General features: G+C 46.3%; 1 long non-coding RNA gene across 1 annotated transcript in view; it reads left to right on the top strand.

Annotated features, from left to right (window-relative positions):
- The window catches only part of LOC104006326 (uncharacterized), a 351,098-nt gene extending 327,542 nt beyond the window's left edge, over window positions 1-23,556 (top strand). Inside the window, exon 6 of the long non-coding RNA XR_010157128.1 lies at window positions 20,466-23,556. This is a non-coding gene — a long non-coding RNA (uncharacterized LOC104006326). The remainder of the gene's footprint in view (window positions 1-20,465) is intronic.
- The last annotated feature ends 256 nt before the right edge of the window (window positions 23,557-23,812 follow it).

The raw sequence follows: 23,812 nt of genomic DNA, 5'->3' as shown, positions 1-23,812 counted from the left end.
ACACATCTACACAGACATGCATCCTCTACACATACACACCTACACTCACGTGCACACACCTACACCCAAATGCACACACACACCTGTACACCCATCTACACACACATACACATGTGCACACACACACTTAAACCTCAGTGCACATACCTATGCCGGCATAACCCTCCCACACGCACACACATTCCACACCCACCTCCACACACATATACATATGTGCACACACAATTACACGCAAGTGCACACACCTATGCCTGCATTCATCCTCCCACATGCATGCACACCCATACACACATCTACACACACACACTCACAATGCACACACACGTTCTCATACCCACATGCGCACACATACTTGCAGAAGCCTACAGCCACACATAACGCACACACATGCACACATGGAAAGCCAGATAAGTATTACTCCTTTGACATTTCTGACACTCCCACTTGGTCAGAGAACTTTTCTCATGTAGCTGTTAGCCAGGAATTTGGCTGGAAGACCCCTGGACCAGGGATTATTCTGTGCCTTCTCTACCTCACTCAAAGCTGAATCTCCACTTTGCTCCTATAAGTGGTGTTCAAGTTGCAGAAAGAAAAAGGAAGAGGGGGCTTGGAGGGCCTGTGGCACCAGGAGAGGAAGTCTGTAAAAGTTAAGGCCATGGGTGCCAATGATGGTGACACAAATGGCAGCTTGTTAGGGGTGTCGGAGAGATGGCATCTCTATCTCCACCAAATTCCCTGCAAGTAGGGAAAAAGCTGTTACCTGCCTTGGCGCATAGCTGAGGGTTGGGGAAGAGGACTTCTCAGAAGGCTAGGAAAAGAGGGGCTTGCTCCTAAGCACACACCGTGCTGTGTTCCTGGCCTGGCCAGTGCCTCGGTGGGTGCTGTCCCCAAGAGCTGGCGAGGAGATATGAAAAGGCTGCCAGCCTCTGAGTTCTCAGCAGGATACCCAGTAGGACCGCACCAGTGGATGGCTGAGGTTACCAAAGCCAGTCACTGGGAGGTCTAGAACCAGTCTTCTCCAGAGAGGAAGCCATCGTCAGCTGCCCCCAGGGAGAATCACACGGCCCACAAGCTTGGTGGTGAATGTGGTTGACAAGAGCACCTGGCTGACCTTCTCACCAGAGCCCTGGCACCCCGAAAACCAAGTGGCTCCCCAAGTGGAGTTCTCGGCCAGCAGTGTTAGTTAACTAGCACTTGTTACAAATACACACTGTCCAGCCCCACCCAGACCAACGGACACAGAAGCTGGGATTGGGTCGGGGAGGCCCCCAGCCATCTGTGCTTACCAGGCCCTCCAGGGGAGCCTGCTGCAGATGCAGATCGAGGCCCCAGCCTCATCCTCCCCCACCACCCTCGACCCCCTTCCATGGGAACCAGCTTCGGCCTGCACTGTCTGGCCACACACCTGGCACTGCGCACTCTCCTGCCCCAGTCCTTTTCTTCATCTTGCCTTACAGGTGCCCAGGTGTGTCTCGTCCCTCTTACAGAACACAGGCTCAGAAGGCCACAGAGAGCATCTTGTTTCTCTCCCAGCTCAAAGCCTCACATGCTCAACACTATATACTCATTAGACAGAATTAAAATAAAACTTTGGAAATCTGAGAGAACAGGTGCGTCTTCTGAGTATGAGCATGCCTTAGTGAAATAATCTTTATAGATGGGAAAAACAAAACAAAGACAAAAACCATCTGAGTGTCCTAAATAGTATCACAGGCAAAGAAGAAAGCCAGTTTCCTCATAGCATCCATGCCAGTAAAAACAAGGAGTGCAAAGGAAAAACAAAATAACACACCTGGTTCCATCACCTGGGCCCATGCTCACTGCATTCATCTGCAAAGCTGGCTTAACCTGGACCACCGTGAAATAGAGTTTATTTAAAACGTGAAGTTGGGTCACTTGATGAACTTTAATAGGTGTCACGTTAAAGTTAATGAAACCTCACCATCCAATGACACCATGGAATGGAGAACCAGGGAAGTGGTTCTCACTGCTTTGCTTAAGGGGTAGTCTGACCATGAGCCCTTGAGGAAGGTGGAGCTCTATGTGGCCCAGGACATCCAGTCCAGGGTTCCCCAGACACCCTGTGCACCCAGGATAACAGCCAGCACCCCAGGGAAATCTTTCTGCCCTTGCACCAAGGCCACGAGTGCTGAATAGAAACCTCACGGGACTGAACTCTCAGGAGCCTGGCATGGAAGGAGTATCCACGGAAGGTTCTCACGGAAGAGGCGCCAAGGAGCAGGACAGCACAGCCCCTTTGTCCAGCCACCGGCATGACACGATCTGCTTTTATTCCAGCTCTGGGACCAATATGCTTCTTTCAGTGACCCAGGATAAGAAATTGTCTCCAAGTCTTTCATTTAAAAACAATCCTAGAAGACCGTTTTTTATAGCCTGTGCAGAATTTCAAACTGCGGTTATACAGCTCTACAAGAACAAGTGGCCCCAAAGACCTTCAGGCTCTTAAGGAAGAATACAAGTAGGATAAAGGACTTGTCCAGGGGAGCATGGTGCAGGCAAACAAGAATAATAATATTAGCCTTTAAAATAAGAATAAACACGAGAGGTACACATAAAGCAAAGTTTGCCATGTGGAAATGGAGAAAGCACTGAAAGTCAGAATCTTAATTTATGCTCTCGGTGTTTCAAGGACCAGTTCTGTGACTTCCTGCAAGCCAAGTTGATCATTTGATAAACACAGTTGATATGGTCCCCACCCAAATCTCATCTTGTAGCTCCCAGAATTCCTGCATGTTGTGGGAGAGACCTGGTGAGAGGTAACTGAATCATGGGGGTGGGTCTTTCCCATTCTGGTCTTGTGATAGTGAATCTGTCTCACAAGATGTGATGGTTTTAGCAGGGGGAGTCTCTCTGCACAAGCTCTCTGTCTGTGCCTGCTGCCATCCATGTAAGACTTGCTCCTCTTTGCCTTCCACCATGATTATGAGGCTTCCCCAGCCAGGTGGAACCATAAGTCCATTAAACCTCTTTCTTTTGTAAATTTTCCAGTCTCGGGTATGTCTTTATCAGCATCATGAAAAAGGACTAATACAACATTTAAAAATAAATAAAATGTGGCCTGGTGCAGTGGCTAATGCCTCTAATCCCAGCCCTTTGGAAGGCCAAGGCGGGCAGATTGCTCGAGCTCAGGAATTGGAGATGGGCCTGTCCAAAATGGTAAAACCCCATCTCTACTAAAAATTAAAAATTAAAAATTAAAAAAAATAGCCAGATGTGGTGGCTGGCATATGTAATCCCAGCTACTTGGGAGGCTGAGGCAGGAGAATCACTTAAACCTGGGAGGGGGAGATTGCAGTGAAGTGAGACCGCACCACGGCACTCCAGCCTGGGTAACAGAGAGAGACTCCACCTCAAAAAACAAAAAAACAAACAAAAATAAATAAATGAACAAATAAAATCCATTTATTCATTTATTTATAGCTTACAAATGACATTAATATTTGAAAAAGTTTTCGTAAAACTCAAGTTTTCTCTTCTTTAGTTTTGTAAAATGATGTCCTGTGCTCATCCTCTTTCCAATTTATGCCAAACTAGTCACCACATTTTACTTGAAAGTGGAGAAAATAATCTAAATCATGATGAAGTCTGTTTTTATTTCTTTGTAAATGGATGAAATCTGAGACTTATTCTAGATGAATGTGCTCCATGCGCACTTTACGTAGGACTCAATCTCAGCCCCTTTGGACTGGAATTGACACTTTGAACTGGAATTTTCCTAAAGATTTGCTCCTACATCCAACATTGGGAAATCAATATTTAGCTGGCCAGTGTTGGTGGCACTCTGCTGTGTCCGCAGGCTGCACGCCAGCCACTCACCTTTGAGGTGCACCAGCGTCCTTGCTTAAACTTGGGAGAGATGAGTGTCTGGATGAGGCCAGTTGGGTCATGGCCTTTTCCCCTCTGCTGTTGATTACACCGACTTAAAAAGTGACTTCCAGGCTAAGATTGCTGTGGCTCTGTCCGTGTGTTGGAACACTGAAGCTTGCTCTCTGATTTCCTTGCACTACAGGTTGTGAAGAAAAGGGAATGCTTACACACTGTTGATGGGAGTGTAAACTAGTTCAGCCATCATGGAAGACACTGTGGCAACTCCTCAAAGACCTAGAACCAGAAATACCATTTGACCCAGCCATCCCATTACTGGGTATATACCCAAAGGAATGTAAATCATTTTATTCTAACAAAAGGAATATAAATCATTTGATTATAAAGACACATGCACACTGTGTTCATTGCAGCACTGTTCACAATGGCAAAGGCATGAAATCAACCTAAGTGCCCATCAGTGACATCCTGGATAAGGAAAAGGTGGTTCGTTTATACCACGGAATACTATACAACCATATAAAAGAAAGAGGTTATGTCCTTTGCTGGAACATGGTTGGAGCTGGGGGCCATTATCCTTGGCAAACTAATGCAAGAAGAGAAAACTAAATACGGCATGTTCTTACTTATAAGTGAGAGCCAAATGATAAGAACACATGGGCACATAGAGAGGGGAACAGCAGACCCTGGGGCCTATTGAAGAGTGGAGGGGGGAGAAGGGAGAGGAGCATGAAAAATAACTAATGAGTACTAGGCTTGGTACCCAGGTGATAAAATAATCTGTACAGCAAATCCCATGACACTAGTTTATCTAGATGACAATCCTGCACACAGGTACCTGTGAACTTAAAATAAAAGTTAAAATCTCTTTTAAAAAATTAATTCTGAAGCTAAAAATAACACTTAAAATGTCTATCTTGCATGTACCTGAAAAGAAGAGATTATTGTGCAAAACTCTGTCTCTGGGCAGCCATGGCATTGTCATTTAAACCACACTGAGTTTTATTTTATTTTGTTTTAGTTTTTATTTATTTATTTATCATTTTTGAGATGGAGTTTTGCTCTTGTTGCCCAGGTTGGAATGCAATGGTGTGATCTTGGCTCACTGCAACCTCTGCCTCCCAGGTATCAAGGATTCTCCTGCCTCAGCCTCCCAAGTAGCTGGGATTACAGGCACCTGCCACCAAGCCCAGCTAATTTTTGTATTTTTAGTACAGATGGGGTTTCACCATGTTGGTCAGGCTGGTCTCAAACTCCTGACCTGAGGTAATCTACCTGCCTCGGCCTCCCGAAGTGCTGTGATTACAGGAGTGAACCACCATGCCAGGCCTTAGTTTTGTTTTAAAATGGAAAAAAAAAATTATAGCAGTTTTCACTTTATCACAGGAAACTTAGTAAATGTCTTTAGTGAAGGCTTAGCAAGCTCGGGTATTTGTTAGAATTGTCTCAAGCTCTCTTTTACCCACCCCCATCCCAAGCCCCTTCTCCTGCACAGCTGTCTCAGAGGACACCTGTTAGAAAGGTTGGTAGACGCTGGCCTGGGGAGAGCTTTGAGGGACGTCCAGCTTGTGTTATGCTTGGCTGGGATGCCCAGGGGCTGTGAGAGCCTCTGGAGAAGCAGAATGCCCTCTTCAGCGGGACACCTCACAGCTGGCCAAGAACTTACACAGGAATTCAGTCCGTGCTCTTGCAGGAGTCCTGAGGGTGAGCAGACAAGGTATGAAAGAATGACGGGAAAATGATGGATGATGGGCCATACATCTCATTTCAGCCATACCAAGGAAACATCACGCTCCTGTGCTGCAGTAATCCCCTGGGGATGGAAGGAGCAGGGGTGGGTCACACGGCAGGATGTGCCGCTGAGGCACCCAGAAGCTGGGGGGTGCAGATAGGGCTGCAAGAGCACTGGATGCCCGTAGGGTGAGCCTCAAGGAACAACTCTCCAGAAGTAGGAGGTGATTCTTCTTTGGCTTTTGTGCATTAGTACCACTCTGTTGAAAGTGGACTTTACAACAGGAGAAAGTATGTTTTTTATTTTATAATGGATGATAACGCTTCTTTATTACTTTTCCAAGTAATACTTCTCAAAACAAGGTGGTGGTTGACCTTTCTTGAGATAAAAATGTAATAACCAATGCATTATGAAATAAATCAATAAAATGATATAGTTCAATGTCATCATCAGTGGAAAACACAGAGAGGTTTCAAAGGTATAAAAAAGAAGAAGCTTCATGGGACACTTGATTCTTTGGAGATGCCTAATACCATGACAAGTATGTTTAGCAGGTGCTGGTGTTTTGTTCTCTATCCCGGTATTCTTTGATTCAATAAATCATTGCTAATGATGTCCCACATATGAGGTATTGTGCTGCGAACCCAGGATGTAGTGATAAGCAAAGTCAAGCTTGTTTTCTGCCTTCATGAGCTTCAAAGCTAGTGATGAAGATCTGTGTAATTTTAGGCAATTTCAAGAATCACAGAAACTAATATGAAACAACAGTTGTGATGAAAACATTGACTAAAGGGGAAATGGGGGAAGATGTTTCTGAGGGAGGGAAGGTGATGGAAGCTTGGTCTGAAGGGTGAGTAGGAGCTGAGAAGGAGAAACTGAGGCACGGGCTCAAAACTGGCAGAAGAGGCTGTCCTACCACAACGGCACCCACGAGGAACACAGGGAGCAGGCAAGTCCCTGAAGAGCGCCCTCAAGCTGCATGGCTGGGTGCAGGTTCACCCAGGAGAGCTAGCAGGGTGGGCCAGAGCATGAGGGAGCTGATGGACCCTGGAACTGGTTCTTTATGGGAAGTACCTTGCCCAGGGGTGACTTGACCCAAGGTGTTGCTCACCTGGCTGCAGAAGAAGCATGCAGGAAGGGTTGTCAGTTTGGAAGTGCAGGCTATCACGCAGGTGAGAGACAGAGCAGCTTGAACTAAGGGGCGGGCCAAGGAGGTGTCAAGAAAAGAATGCTTCAAGAGATACTGAAGAGGAAAGAGCTAAGACCCTAATGCTGGACTTTGCGGGTGGGAAAGAGGAGCAGGTGGAGGAGAATTCCCAGGTGTGTGGCTCAAGGGACACTATGTCCCTGACATTCACTCTGTGGGGAAAGATGTAAAAGGCCTCGATGTGGGGAGAGAAGATAAGGTATGCTTCTGGGAAGTGAATTTGAGATGCCATGGGCATACCCTAACAGAGCTTCCAGTAGCATGTGGACAGATGACTCTAGGGAAGGAAGGTGCTGGGGCAGCGGTCTCTTCATATGGTCAGCGCCATGGAAGGCCCTTCAGCAGAAGGCGATGGCCACTGTGTATGCACACTCTGCCATGACAAATCACCACAAACTGAAATTCATTCTCAAAAGGTGCTGGGCTCAGAAGCAAAACCACTCCCAGCCTCTTTCTGCCCTGGTGGCCTCCAGCATTCCTTGGCTTGTGACTGCGTCACTCCAGACTCTACCTCATGGCCACCTGGTTCTCTCCTCTGTGTGTCTGTCCTCTTCATTTCTGTCGAAGTCAAATCCCCCTGTGCTTTCCTCCTATCAGGATGCAGGCGAGGACACGCAGGCCCCCCAGAAGAGAATCCACAGTGATCCCCCCAGCTCAGAATTTGAAACTTAATCCTGTCTACAAAGTCCATTTCACAATGTAAAGCAACATGGGTTGTTCGCAAGGACTCAGTCTGAAAATTTTTCGGGGGAACCATTTTCTAGTTTCTGCCACATATGCTAGGATCCAGACTCCATGCCAGGCCTAGAAGAACAGTCCTGTTCAAGTCAGATGCCACTCCCATCCTCGGGGCCTGGCCCCAAACAGGCTGTTCTTGTGTTACTGCTTCTTATTAGAAAGCATGTTTGTGAGTGATTGTTAAAAAATAACCTAGGGCATGCACACCTGTTTAGAAGAAGAGGAATTTACGGCTCCAGAGACCTGAGAAGTCCAAGGCTAGCTGGCTTCAGGTACAGCTGTACCCAGGAGCTGCCCCCCAGCAGGTTTCCACTCTTCTCTGCACCCCGCTGCAATTCAGTTTGCAAGACCGAGGCCTCTTTGCTGTGGTCTCCACGGTCATGGGACTGACCTTCGTTGGACCCACTATCGCCATGGGGATTGGGAGCCAAGCCTGACTTCTTGACCTCTGATGATCTCTAAGAGGTGCTATCAGCCCCGAGACTGAGCGTGCGGAGGGGTCTACAACCACCGTGGCAAACTGAAGTCCTGTTATCAGAAGAAAGGAAAAACGTGCCCAGCTGCCCACCTCCCTCCCCACGTTCCATCACACACCAGGGGACCCACCAAGTCCTCTATGCGACTATCTGTAAAATATTGCACCAGCGCAACCCCACAGACTCACTGGACTCTGGCATGCTGGAGGAATGTAGGGGAAGAGGTTGTTTCTGCTCGAAAGTGCATTCCATTGCCAGCAGAGAGACTACAGACCCGGTGCTTAAATGCGATTGCTAGGGACTGGATGCTCACTCTGTGGCCTCTGCATCCCACATGGACTCCATTTCTCAAAGTCCTCTCCTGGGCCAAGGTGGCTGACAGCCCCTGGAATGCACATTCACATTTCAGGCTGCAGGAGGGAGAGGGCAGTGGGCTTGCAGGAGATGCCTGGTGGAGGCACTGGCATTAGGCAGCTTTGGAGGAGCCTACGCACACCTGCTCTTGCATTTCACTGGCCAGGATCAGCCAGACAGCCACATCGAGCTGCAAAGGAGGCTGGAACGAGGTCTGCACCGGGCTCCCAGCACACAGTCAGAGTCCTGTGGATGAGAAAGAAAGAGAATTTGACTGAGGGGCAGTGAGCATTTCCAACTCATCCGCTCTGTTACCCAGGCATCATCTCATGACTTTAAAACAGAATTTCACTGAGAAGTCAGTAGTTACATTCTGTATGTTGATGAGTGAGGAACATAGTGCCTTCTTATTTAGGTGGTTAATGGCTTGTGAAGGTTATTCCAAGTGCCGTCATGTACTAAACAAGAATCTGAAGTTTGCTTTGATGACATCCAAGAATTTTTTGGATCTATTTATCTGCCTACAGAGTCAGAGGCTAGCATGGAACTGCCACACTCGTTCTATTACGTTGATGTCACTTTTGAAAGTTAGGTGACGTGTACCAGCACTGGTGTGGCCTGCATCAACCACCTAACATTCACGGGAAAAGGAGGAAATGGGATTTGCTTTGGTGAGGAATTTCCGGGAGGAATGAGGAACACAAAAATTAGAGTTTGAGGGAAGTGTGTTGAGCCTGGGATTAGAGCAAAATGAGCAGAGCCAGACCCAGCCCGAGCCCAGAGGCCAAACCAGCAAGACGACCAGGCCAGCTCCTGACATGGGGCTGTGGGCCACGTGTCCCGAGACAAGGCCGTGGGCCGCGGGTCTCCACGCCGATTTGTGCCAGTCAGATGTCTCCACCGCGTGGTCCACTTGTCTTCAACTTGCCCACAAGAATTGCTCCAGAGGTTAGGTGGAGGCACTGGTGGAGAAGGTGGAGGAAGAGGTGACAGGCTGCAGGTGCAGGGCTCTCCGAGAGGACGTCATTGCTGGAGAAGGTGGAGGAAGAGCTGACAGGCTGCAGGTGCAGGGCTCTCCGAGAGGCACTGGTGGAGAAGGTGGAGGAAGAGGTGACAGGCTGCAGGTGCAGGGCTCTCCGAGAGGCACTGGTGGAGAAGGTGGAGGAAGAGGTGACAGGCTGCAGGTGCAGGGCTCTCCGAGAGGCACTGCTGGAGAAGGTGGAGGAAGAGGTGACAGGCTGCAGGTGCAGGGCTCTCCGAGAGGCACTGCTGGAGAAGGTGGAGGAAGAGGTGACAGGCTGCAGGTGCAGGGCTCTCCGAGAGGCACTGCTGGAGAAGGTGGAGGAAGAGGTGACAGGCTGCAGGTGCAGGGCTCTCCGAGAGGCACTGCTGGAGAAGGTGGAGGAAGAGGTGACAGGCTGCAGGTGCAGGGCTCTCTGAGGGGACCTCATTTCTGGAGAAGGTGGAGGAAGAGGTGACAGGCTGCAGGTGCAGGGCTCTCCGAGAGGCACTGCTGGAGAAGGTGGAGGAAGAGGTGACAGGCTGCAGGTGCAGGGCTCTCCGAGAGGCACTGCTGGAGAAGGTGGAGGAAGAGGTGACAGGCTGCAGGTGCAGGGCTCTCTGAGAGGCACTGGTGGAGAAGGTGGAGGAAGAGGTGACAGGCTGCAGGTGCAGGGCTCTCTGAGAGGCACTGGTGGAGAAGGTGGAGGAAGAGGTGACAGGCTGCAGGTGCAGGGCTCTCTGAGAGGACCTCATTGCTCTAGCTCCACACAGGGGCAGAGGCTTCCGGACCTGAGGGTGTGAGGTGAAGGCACCGCAGCTGTCATCCTGCTCGCCATGCAACCTTCCAGCGCCGTCCTCACTGGGGGTCCGGGGAGACACTGCACAAAACCACCTCATGCAGTGGACCCATTTTAGCCAATAAAGAAATTAGGCTTGTGCCTATGGAGACAGGATGGACTTCTGCAAAGGCCTGTATTCTGCATAAAAGGATAAGGAGGAAGAGAGCAGGCAGGAGCACCCCTTACCCTTTTCCTCCTTCCTTGGCTGGGGTGGTGTCACCATTGAATGGTGTCTCCCAAAATGTTTGTCCGCTCAAAACCTCGGCACGTGGCCTCCTCAAGCCAGAGGGTAGTTAACGGATGCACAAGCCCAACTCAACAGGAGACACAGTTCTAGTGCTGTATAGTACTGTAGGGTGACGGTAATTTGCAACTTACTGTATATTTTCAATCAGCTGGAAGAGATTGAATTGAATTGGGAATGTTCCCAATACAAAGAAATGTCCCGTTTGAGGTAATGGCTATGTTAATTACCCTGGTTGATCATTACATGTTGTATAAATGTAGAGCAATGTCACAATGTATCACATAAATGTGTACAATTACTATGTGTCAATTAAAATAATAAAAGTAAAAAATGTACAAATGGAAAGACCTTTGCAGATACAACTCGCTACACTTTGATGAGATCATCCCTGAGTAGGGTGGGCCCTGAACCAATGAATGGTATCCTTGTAAGAAGAGGGAGATTTGGGCACAGGCTGAGATGCCAGGTGGAGAGGGGAGGGATGAACCTGCACGTCCCAGAGCGCCGGGGTCACTGGCCACCGCCAGACGCCAGAGAGTCAGGAGGGCTCCTCCCCTGGAGGCCTTGGAGGGAGCGTGGCCCTGTGACCCCTGGATTTCAGACTCCAGCCCTCCAGGACTGTGAGAATAAATTCCTGTTGTTTAAGCTGCCTGGTTTGTGCCACCTTGTTACAGCCGTACAAGAAACTAATAGAGATGGGGTGTCGGGCTCAAATGCCCCACTGCCACGGTGGATGCTTGGATGCAGGGGTGAGGACAAGAAGGCACCGTCGTGCTGATGGTGGAGGTGAGAGATGGGGGTGACGGGCCTGAAGGCCTCCAGAAGAAGCTGCACATACGTGGCCCCTCCAGCCCTCCTGCACCTAAGCTGGGAAGCTTCTGATCAGCTGAAACGACAGCCAAGCATTTTGTTTTTTCCTCTGAGCACATACCAATGGATTGTGTGTTTTCCCAATATGGGGCCAAGTTCCAAAATTAGTAGGGCTCTGATTTGGCTGCCTGGGGGGAAACCAGAAGAGGGAGGAATTGAGCCCACACCTCTTAGGATGCAGCGCCCTCGCATCAGCTCTCTGCTTGGCCAAAACTTGGTCCTACCCTAGATGTCTCGCAGACAATCTGGACTGTTTTTTAGAAGAGCAGCTCAGGGAAGGTGTCATCCCTCAGAGCCAGCCACAGGTTCAGCAACAGCCCAGAGCCGGCATATCCACCTGCTGAAGACAGACGGGAGCAGGGGAGGAGATACCTACATCTGGTGGCTTCTGTCTCCACACCCAGTCTCACTGTGTCCTGGGCAGGGCCAGAGCAGGAAGCTCGGCCTCTGTAAGGCTCCGGAAGCTTTGAGGGAAAGCTCTCATGGGAGGCACCTGGCTCCCTCCTGCAGTGATTTATTAGACACAAACCTCCAAAATGGGAGACCTGGGAGAACTGGGGCATGTGGTTTGGGTCACAGCTGTCTCCCTGGCAACTGAAACAGTGCATGGCAAGGTTGAAGGTCAAAACACCGACAAAGGGGGTTCAGTTTCCAGGCTGAGGGTGCAGAGGCAATCATGGGGAGCCTGCCAGCAGCAGGAGGGTGTGACCGGGACATGGGGCAGCAGCATCTGGAGGTGCAGGCTGGTTGCAAAGGGAAGGAGGTGGAATCCATTGAGAAGGAAGCAGCAGTAAATCCGGGCTGCAGGAAGAAGTCAGAGGCATCGAGAGAGGTACGCAGCTGCCTCCGGGGGTTCCCTACACACACTGCAGTTTTGCTTGATGGAGGAGTTGGGAAAACCACGTGCCAAAACACAGGCGTCCCAGGTGACTGTTCCTGAGATGTGCACAGGCAGGTGGAACAAGGCTCAGGGCATTGATAGAATGGGGTGGCCAGGCTGCTGTTTTTCTGTTTCTTTGCATGTGAAACGTCTTCATGCAAGCTCAAGCACAAATGCATTAGCTGCGCAGGAGACCCTGCAGCCCCCAGAGACTCCCCAGTGAGTGGATCAGGTGTTGGGGCAGTGCACTCAGGACGTTGGAGGAGGTTTGGAGTGTGGGTCCTTTCTGAGGATGGACAGCACCCCAAACAGAGTTAGGTATGGGGAAGGGGACATGGGTGAGACCATGAGTCCTCCTGGTCACTTCCTGGAGGACAAAGAAGGAGAGGGAAAGGGAGGAAGCATCCTAAACATGGGCGCTGCCACGTCGGGCTCTGGCAGACAGCTTCCCGTTCCCAGTTCTCCTGTGGATGAGCAGGTGACTCGTAAAGAGAACAGTGGCACAAGGGGACTCCCCAGGCTTCCCAGCTCCAGCGTCCTAAGGTTCTGTAGCCCTCACCCAGTTTGGCTTCCAGGCCGTTGGGAGGCAGAACCCATCCTTCACATTTCGGACACAGACCCTTGGAGTCCCGCTGAGGCTCACCTGGAATGCATCCCATGTTAAATTCCTTTATTTAATCTGTAACATGTTCATAAAATCATCAAGATCCACAGGTGCACCTGTTCCTCTCAAAAAGATATAACATTGATTTTCTAAAAACTGCTTTATTTTGCTTTTGAAATCCAGTTGCATGTGTGTGTTTTGTTGTTTTTTAGTTTTCTCAATCTCATATTATTTACATGCCAGGTTTCCCATGTTCTTAGAGATAAACGCAACATCACAACAAATAGAGAAAACTTCTTTCATGCACAAATGGCGTCAGTTCTCAAAAAAGCACGATAATTCTATTTAGATCATGGGGGTAGTGATTATATTAACCTGACTATTTCAGTGAGGTGTAGCTTATGTCTTCTGATGATATCTCACACAGTTATTTGTTCTAGACCAAATAAAAAGAAAACTTTACTTTTCTTCCTTTGCTTATTAGAGTTTGCTTTTGAAACAACTATGATATCATTTATTACTAGATGCCATACATAAATCATAATATTGGCAAGTGATTTTAAAATCAATACATTTAAATTAAATTGCATTTCATGGGTTTTAGAAGATAAAATATTTGTTACTGAAGCCGTAATTATTTAAAAAGTCAATCCCCACTCCAAACCCATGAGCTCTTATAAAGATGTAACAATATTCCTTGGCTTTGCTTCTTCATGGTGTATCACCCTTACTATGGAGTCAAGCCCAGTACCATTTAATGTTCTTTGTCTCACAGTTGACAATACATCGTCATCAAAACCATACTCATAAAAAAAGTGATGGTTAAACATCTTTCTGTACATGTGTTTCATAATGTCACGTATCCATTACTAAGAAGGCGTATTTTCTATGACCAAAGAGAATAACCTGATTTGAACTAGAAGAACGGAATAGAATTGTTAAACAATCCTTTGCATTTTAAGCAACATTTAATTAGAAACACACTTTAACCACCAAAATGATAAAAATCCAAGAGATTAAAATTTGAGTGTCAATTATCATAAAATTCATCATGGTAATTCTTATTAAAACTCAGTGTTTAGATAGGTAATGATTTTATAATATGCCAATTTGCATAAGGAGCCCTGAGATGGCTTATTATTTCGATCCTACACAATTACAATTCCAGCTCCATACATCAGAGCTCTTAGCAATGTAAAATCACGGTGCTAATTAATAAGCCATTTACTGACTGCAGCTAGTTAGGGCGGTCCTGCAGCTGACCTCGCGGAAGAGGAGCCATCTCTGAAGTGCCTGTGTGCAACTACAAACATAATGATGTGCCAGGAGGGAATCATTAAAAATAATTTACACAAGCCTTCATTTACAAGATCTTTTGATAGCACGCTTCCCCGGTGTTTAGATCCACAGCGCAACCCCTACCATTTGGAAAGTGCCAGGCAGGGGAGTGAAGGCGGATACCTAAGTGGTTAATTAAGAGCCATTCGGACGCCACAAGAGCCTCCTGAAAAATCCCTCTGATGTCTGCTGTGTCAAATGTCTCTCACAGGCAAAGCCACAAGAGGCAGCAGCCGTGACAGGCTAATTACTGGGGACGAGGAGCAGCTGAGAATGGTCGTCACGGAGCTCGTGCCGGGAGCACCCAAGCTCAAGATTGAGCAAAGCAATCTTTTGTGCTGCTGGACTGGAGAGTGCGCCGCTCTGGGAAAGGGGACTCATCGCAAGTGACGGGAGCGGGGGCAGAACGCCTCTCCGGAAAGACAATGGCCAAGGCCTGGGAGGGCCGCTCCTGCCAGCCCCTCACATTCCGCAGTAGCCTCTCCAGGAAGTCAGTCCCAGGAAATCACGCCGCAGGACCGCGAGTTCTTTAGATTGATTTCTACGGAAATCAAGCAGCCACGATAACGGATGTGTAACAAAGCCATTGAGATCACCGGGGGCATCGCCTTGCTTCTATATATGTGTGTGCACGTACCCCACACAAAGGGACACACGCCCTGTAGACACACTCACACTCAGGCACACAGCACAGCAAAACAAAAAGTTCCAAACGCCATTCACTCAGGCAAAGTAAGTGCTAATTCATGTATAGAATAATTGCATAGGAATGCTGTGATGTAATGTTTTACAAGAGACAGGAACCTGTTAGCAAAATTAGCAAAGGGGTTGTCAGAAAACAATGTATGAGCCTGGGTGTCACGGAAGAAGGGAAAACAGTCGGGGAAGCTTCGAGAAAGGATTCTCACCAGAAAAAGATGCAAATATACACAGAAATGGACTCTTAGAGAGCCCAAGGATGCTAGCCGGGCATCCGTCTGTTAGGATGAAGACGCCTTCACTCAGTACTAGGCGACAGGATCGCAGAGGGTGTGTCTGCCAGGACAAGTTATGCTAATGCGCAAACCACAACACCTCTTCATGCTTAGATTTCATCTATTTGTCTACGTAGTGGCCAGACAGGGTAAAACCACTCACCCTTAAAATTTTTGTTTAGAAATTAATAAAATGCTTCCATCTGATTCAGGGTGAATGTGTGGATCCAAAGTGGATTTGAACACAAGGCTAATAAATACATACACTGTTCAATGGTCACCACCGGCCTCAGTCTTGATTAGCTTTGGGGATATTTACTATGTATTCAGAGACAACGTATTTGTTAGAACCTAGGAAGCCTACGTCTCTTAAACCTTTTATGGTAAGAAAATCAAAAGCATGCTTTCTGGTCTTTAAATAAATGGGTGTGAATTTCCCATGCCAAACTCTAAAACCATTCTGTCTTGAAAACGATGATAGGTTTATGTATGTCATTAACTGTTGTGAAGTTTGTGCAATGATGAGCTCAGGCATTTAACTACAGAACTTTTATTGTAATCCCAGTCTTTTAACACTGGCTTTTGCCATGGAGAAGAGATTCAAATTTAAAGCATCCTTTGAAGTCCAGGCAGTCATCTCCAAGACAAAAGCAAATAAGACAAAAATCAGCCCATAGCATGGGTGTAATTAATGCCCAAATCCGCTTCAGGGAGGCCTCCCATGTATAGCCATTGTTCCACTGCAGCCCCTGCTCGATGGGCAGTAGACATGGGGTTATTTAGTCAATTAGTGTACTCATCCTTGGAGGGGATCGCAAGGTCGCCCTGTGTCTACCTGAAGCAACGGTGAACCTTTCTGGCAGCATAACCCACTTTGGGTGCCAGTTTTATAATAGAAGGTGGAGGAGCTGCAGATGAAGATGTACATTTAGAGATACCATCAGTCTTGAGCTGGCTTTCCTGGCAAGGAGGGTGCTTGGGAGACCCTCCAGAAGAGGCAGTCTTGAGCCACGGTGCTCAAGAGCTGGAATCCAACCAGCCCAGTCCCTCCTGTCCTCTGCCGCCCACTCCCCAACTCAGGAGAGCAAAAGGTGGGCCCTCCGTGGCCCAAGGCAAGCTCCCGATGAGAGCAGTGGGGAATAAATGCAGCTTTACGTGCATGATCGCCAGCTAACTCCAGCTGAAGAAGGAAACAGAAATGCTTCACCCATGATGCAGGAAAAAAAAAAAAAAGGCAAAGAATTGGAAATTTGTGGCAGCTCATATGAATAATTTTAATTAAGATAATTCCCAATCCAATGGAACCCTTAAGCCGTATGTCTGCTGAGGAAAATATGTTCACACTTTTAAAAAGTACATACTATCTTGCTTCAAAAAGCAAATAAAATATTCAACACATGAAGGATTCTATCACAATCCTAGTCTACCAGTCTTTTACGTTTGTGGCTGGAATTTTACTTGCAACTTTTCTGGGCCACAGTATTCAAAGGCTTTACAGGTCAAATTGCTGCCAGCTTTTCGTTAGCACTTTGATATTCCTAACAGATATGCATGGAGCACACTTCAGTGTCTTTTCGATTACACTGAAAAATCAATTATTACACACAAATATCAAATAGATCTGTGAACTTTAGAGCAAGGAAAAGTGGTAATGTTGAGTCTCTTAATTTGTTGATGGTTTTATTAATTTGGCTGGAAAAGATGAGCAATGATTATTGAGTCTGTTTCTATGTAATCAAAAGAAAGAAGACCTAATAAAAAATGTTTAAATCATCAGTTTTTATTTAATTGTTTATTCATATAGCTCTGAGGGTAAAGCCAGTGTGAATTAGGCGGGAGAGAGGAAGATACTGGAGAACATTAACTTGAATCCTACTTCATCAGGAACTGAGGAAAGATCAGGCACCATTGGGGAAAGAAGTTATTTGAGAGGAACTTTTACAGTTAAAACATTTATAAAATCCTCTCCATGCTACGGATGACATCCCACTTTCCAATTTTCCCTCCACACAGTGAAGGTCACTAAATATTTTTAGACTATTTAGTTTGTATTTCCAAACAAGGTCATTTGCTAAAATGTGTGGCTTTTCAAAACCTGAGGATTTGGTTGTGAAACACACACATACATACACACACACACATTCACACACACACAATATTGGCCTTTCCTTTTCAAAGCAGCCCACGCCCATTCCCTGCGCTTCCCCAGGCACCTTCTGCAGGGGCTGCATGGGAGCGGCCTCTCCAAAGGAGAAAAGAAAATCCAGGCGGAGGAGCCTGGCTGCTGCTGCTGCAGGTCACTGCTCTCACTGACCTTTCTGCCTGGGCGTGAGCGCCAGGACCACCTGAATTGTCTTAAGACCGAAGGATCCGCCGTCCTCTGGGGGTGCAGACAGACTTCAAAACGTGGCAATTAAGTGGGAGCTGCAGAGATTATAGGGCGATATTAACTATCATTAAGTGATTTCTGTGTGAATGAGCTGAGCTCGCCTTCCCACGTTTGGCTGAAAAGGCCCCTCCCACCTGCGCGTTTAAAGGTAATTTGATAAATACCTGTACTTGTTGGGGTATTTGTCTGACAGACAGACCGCATGTGTCACCTTTACAAAGACATCAATGTGGCTAAAATGCAACGCTCCGATTTCCAAACAACAAGCCCCAGCAGGTCACACAAAACCACACTGGGCATCCGGAGCAGGGTGGCGACGCCTGTCTGCCTTGCTTTAAAGAAATTAGCTCAGTTTTCTTACAATAATAAACAGAGGTTCCTGTACTTGAGAGTACTGTTCACTAACATTGTATGTAAGCTTTTGATCTTTTGTTTGCTCTTTAAGCATGACAAGATATTGGCAACAGAGGGGAAGGAAACCTGCCTCCCAGAGCAGGGAGAGGTGGGAGAAGCTGCGGCTCCCTCGACAGAGGGCACTGTGTGAGGCCACGGCGGTGGCTGAGGAGCTGGGTGCACAAGGGCCCCCCCGGCGCTGCCACGGGACCAGGGGCTGAGCCCCTGCTGTGACCTCTGACAGCTCCTAAAAGCTTAAGCAGGAAGATCCCACTCCAGGGACAGCAGAGATTCCCCTAGGGGCCTCGGCAACCGTCCCTCCCTCCACACAGAGATGTCTGGACCCTGGGCTGCGATTTTTGGCCAGGAGGACACAGCCACTTAGGGTACCTGTCACATGCCTTGACTTTGAAAGTCATGGGAAACAACCCATTACATGTTTTAAAGAAAGTAGGTCTGTTTTCAGAACCAGGGAGTTGAGAATGCAAGATTTAAAAACTGGCAAAGGTATTACTAAAACAGGTATGGCAATAAAGTCTCATATATGAGGTATTATGACGACGCCTCTCTCGTAGGAGCCATCTCAGATTTTTCATGTTACTTTTTCTTTTTCCTTCTTTCTTTTTTGAGACGGAGTCTCACTCTGTCACCCAGGCTGGAGTGCAGTGGCATGATCTTGGCTCACAGCAACCCTGCCTCCTGAGTTCAAAGGATTCTCCTGCCTCAGCCTCCTGAGTAGCTGGGATTACAGGCACCCACCACCACACCGTGCTAATTCTTCTATTTTTAGTAGAGATGGGGGTTTCACCATGTTGGCCAGGCTGGTCTCGAACTCCTTACCTCAAACGATCCACCCGCCTCGGCCTCCCAAAGTGCCGAGATTACAGGCGTGAGCCACCATGCCCAGCCTCTTAATGTTCTTTAAGCCAGTAACTAATACAGGTTAGTTATTGAATTCATTGTATTAAGTACCTGCTATTTTTATGAGTGCAGTCAAGGCAAAGTTAGTTTAATTGGACTCCCTCAAGCAGGCATTTTTTATTTTACTTCACTTTTTATAATTAGTATTCAATTCATGCACTCTTAATGAGATGAAAATTAAAGTTTCCACATTTAATACCATGTTTTCATGCTCGCCACGCTTCAGGAGTTTTCGTGAATAAACAGTGGTATCAATGGGCCGCCAGAAAGGGCTTCCTGAAAAGGCCATGGAATTTGTTTACAAAGCTCCCATGCTGCCTGTCTCTGGAAATGGGAGCGATAGAGGTGGCTGGACATTTGGGGAGTGGTCTCCTCACAGCCCCCCATATTCTGAAGAAAACCCAGAGTGACCCACAGACCATCACTGGTTACAGCCCAAATCTACTTCTCTTCCAAGAGAATATTGCCTTTCGCTGGAACCGTGTTCAGTCTATTAATAATCTGGCTTTCACTAAAGAAAAGCTCTAACCCAGAGTTCCCAAAAACACCTTGTAAATTCATCGTGATTTTCTGGAAAAGCTCAGTTCCTGCTCTGGCTTTGGGTCTCAGGAAATAGAGATGCTTTGGAGTAAAATGTGTCGTGCTTGAAGTGGAACAAAATCACACCTCACATGTCCCCACTTTGAAGTTAGAAGGAATATAGTCCTCATAATTATGTTATTAAACCAAACCTTCTTTAAAGCCATTTTCTTCCTTGTTAAGGCTACGTAAATTTTGTATGTGATTATAGGAAAACAACGCTATCTAACAGTTTACATTCAAAGAAGAGTGGAGAATGTTTTTCATTTTACTGCAAACGTTTTTGCAGGTGGACAAGGAAGGCTGCACCACAGTGAAGGTGGTCTGGAGAGAGAAAATGAAGCTCAGTGTGTGGCTGATTTTTTTTTTTTTTATGAACAGAAAATGCACGATGATTTTAGGAATGCAGCTATTTGCCTAGAGCCTCCCAGGAGCTGTCCAGGAACATTTTCCCCGTTTTACACTCACATTTACAATCTCTCTCCAAGTTTGCTCCTGGGTTGAAAAAACTAAAAAGTCCATATTCGATTACTTTTAAATTTGTTTCTAATATCTCATCAATACATAGAATAATGATAAAATTAACTGCTCTGTATCCTCACTGTGTGAGGAAGAGAAGACATTGGCAAGAAAAAGGAAAGTTCTTCTCTCTCATTTCCAAATTACTATGTCAATAATTTCTATGGTGAATTGCATTGGCCAAGTGTCGTGCCAGTGTCATCAGGAGGGGGCATGTAAGATTGCTGTGTGTCTAAGGTGCAATTTTGCTAAAGACCAGAGCATTCCCCATTTAAAATTATGAAAACATATTCAAGAATTGACCTTATGAGTGCTTAGCAATATTCGGTGTGCAGATTTCAATGGCAAAATGCACTTTCCTGCCTTAGCCCAGTTCCTGAGGAAACAATTACTGATGGGAGTCAAAGACCTGGTTAGAAAATTCATGTAAGTTTAATTTCCTAAACAATTGTGTTCAGGCATAGCAACCTCTATGAAAACATTTGGGGTGTTTTGCTTGTGATGAATAGTTGAAGAAGTGAAATCTTTGACTCTGAAATGTTGTTTCTCCTTATCAGGTACGTGTGCAAGGTCAGCCCGGCAGCAAGAGCCTGGACGCAGAGCCGGGGCCAGCCCACCCAGTGGAGGCGGACGCAGCCTCAGCAGCACCCATCCAGCAGGTAACTTGCCGTCGCATCCACAGAAGCACCACACATTTTATTATTCAGAAAATTAAGAAGTCACAGTGCAGGGGGAAAAAAGGGAAACAGTAAGTGTGCTTTTAAAAAATTCATTTAATTAACAAATATCTGAGAACAAACGATAAACACTAAGACTGCTGTGCCAGGGGACAATGCTGCCCAAGACCAGGGTTTTCCCCATTTTAAGTGTTTAAAAACACATTCAGAAAGTGAGTTTACGAAGGCTTCGCAACATTCAGTGTGCAGATTTTAACGGCAAAATGCGCTTTCTTGACCTCATCGTACCGTGCAAGGTTTTAGGTGGGACACAAGTATAGACAAGTTATGCCTCTTCTTCCACAAGAAATTAGACTATTTGAACAAACACACATCAGGCCCCTGTGCCTGGGTCCCAGCAAGCCGTACGTGCAAATGCTAGCACTGGTTATTTCCGAGCTGGGTGTTATGGGTGATTTTAAGTTTCTTCTTTTGGTTTGTCATTGTTTTTTACTTTCTACGAAGACTAATTCATGTCTTCTCTACCAGAAGAAAATGACAAGATGAGTCCTACTTTTAAAAGTGTGGCTGTGTGCAGGAAACAGGGGAGTGAGAGCAGGAAGGGCTTGGTCTGGGCCGCACAGCCCACGTGATGCCGTGGAGGGGCTGGAGTTGAGACACCGCTGGACTCAGGCTGAGGGTCCTGTGGGCAGGAGGAAGAACTGAGGAAGAAAGAGTGTGGTGTCATCAGGGACCTGCTGGGGCTGCAGGAAATTGCCCTCCATGCTCAGGGCCTGTTGAGAAGTTGTACAAGGAACCAGGGAGATGGCGGCTGGCCTAGGGAAGGCCTAGGGCCCTAGGGATGGTCACTGAGCTGGTGAGTAGAATTATCTAGCTGGGCAATTCCCTTCTCAGAATTATATTTTCCCTTCGTTATCTCCAATTGCATTGAGGGTTTGTTTTTGTTTGTTTGTTTTAAATTTGACTCTGAAATTTTCCTTCAGGTATTAAGTCATAGAAGCATGATGCTTACAAAACAAAACAAAATTAAATTAAATATTAAAACATTTTAAACCCAAATTATAATAGTCACCAAAATGATCTGAACAAATTTATTTATTTTATTATATTTAAATGCATTTTAATATACTTACTACCTTTACATTTAATTTTCTTTCTTATATTTAAGTTTATTTCTCTGTTGATATCGCTCCCTCTCTTCTTCCCTCTCTCTTTCTTTCTACTTTGACTCTAGAAGGAAAAATAGGCTGTTGGACATGAAGGATTCATATTTTACATTCCTAAGAACACTATGAACCCTCAGTAAACGTTGACCACCAGCCACGGTTCACTGTAACCTAGTCAACTCTGAATGTATCTGTACATGAAATGGGTCAAATGATTATCTTGGAAACTCACTTATACATAACAAATGGGGATGACATACACAACCTACCAGTGCCCTTCTCTCCAGTGCTAACATCATGACTGAATTTCAGTATACTCATAAAAACATTGTGAGATCAACTTCATCTGTCCAGGGCTGCACTGCATCCAGGGAACAAAAAGCACATTTTATAAAGGAAGTGAGCAAGTGCCTGGACCAGGGTACCATTAAATGCTTTCAAATCTTAAACTTTATAAAAATAAAAATTCACATTATTTTTATTCAAAGGGAGTATACAGTGCACCTAAGGTTCGAGATCAGTTCTCAGTCGGCTGCAGAGGGAGGGATTACTGTTTCTCAAGTAGAAATGCAAGGTACTTTTGAGATCTCTGTAAAAATCTCCTCTGGGGCCTGACCTATGTAGCAAGTCTGTCAGGAAAATTCCAGAGGACCAGCTTGCTTAATTTGGCCGTCCCAGTGGCTTTACTCAGCCTCACCACCTACATCATTTTCAATCCAGCCAAAAGGTTTCTAATCCCTTTTACTTCTAGGTGTTCTTGGAGGAAAATCACATATTTATACAAGCTTTATATAGCTTTGAAACTCAATACATAATGCATGTCGAAATGAGTAAGTTGGAATTTTAGAAAGGAATAACCTATAAGATTTACAGGGGGCTTAAATATTGTTATTTAATCACAAGATACAGTGTGTGTTATGCTGTAATCTCATTTAAATCATATAATGAATGCAATAATGAAAATTAAAATCCCAATATGCATGGCTGTGCCTGTTTTAATCTACATGTGATTTTAAATAGCATTTCCTACGATGCTGTTCTTTTATTTGTGGGAAGTTGTTTTGGGACTTAAGAATATGCATCCTGTAGGAGCCACTTTTATGATGTCAGACTTTTTTTATTAGAAGAGGATTTATCAGCAACCTGTCCCTCCCTTTTTGAGACTGTATAGATATAATAATAATTTCAACAATGGCACAAATCATGCTCCTAGAAGGTGCAGTGTTTCTCTCCCCACATAAAACATTGATTGTCAGGGCTGGGGGCTGAGAAAGAGAATAATTTAAAATTATTCTGGCAAATACATAAGCTCAGACCAAATTGAGATGGAAATGCATGTCTATTAGTTTGGAAAGGGGCAGCGTGGGCTTCTCCTCCTCACCTGGTTTCTTAGTGCCACCATCCTAGTCACTCCCGTCCTGAGAAGCCAGGGTTTATCATTAGACCCAAAAAAGGAAACAGTAGCAAGGATTTGGGATGTGGAGGGTCTTGTCACTCTATACCCTTCCTGAAATGCAAGGTGCATGGATGCATATTTATCCATCCATCCTTACACAGCATTAACTGAACACCTGCTATGTGCCAGCCCCCTGGACAGGCATTCTTCCCCTTCCATCAGTGTGCAGTAAGTTGCCCCTGCTGCCTCCAAATGAACCCAAACCTTCAGTATCCTTTTTCACAAAGAAATCCAAGTAGTCAGGGTGCAGTGGCTCAATCCTGTAATCCCAACACTTTGGGAGGCCAAGGCGGGCAGATCACCTGAGGTCAGGTCAGCCTGGCCAATATGGTGAAACCCCGTCTCCACTAAAAATATTTAAAAATTAGCCGCACATGGTGGCGGGTGCCTGTAATCCCAGCTACTAGGGAGACTGAAGCACGAGAGTCGCTTGAACCCGGGAGACAGAGGTTGCAGTGAGCTGAGATCACACCATTGCATTCCAGCCTGGGCAACAAGAAGGAAACTCTGTCTCAAAACAAACAAAACAAAAACAAAAACAAACAAACAAACAAAAAACAGAAAGAAAAGCCAACTCATTAGGAATAAATCTATGGCATGATGAT

The sequence above is a fragment of the Pan troglodytes genome, chromosome 4, assembly GCF_028858775.2.
Source record: "Pan troglodytes isolate AG18354 chromosome 4, NHGRI_mPanTro3-v2.0_pri, whole genome shotgun sequence".
In the NCBI taxonomy this organism is placed as follows: Eukaryota; Metazoa; Chordata; class Mammalia; order Primates; family Hominidae; genus Pan; species Pan troglodytes.
Note: the sequence above shows the minus strand (reverse complement) of the source record. Positions and strands in the feature narration are given on the sequence as shown.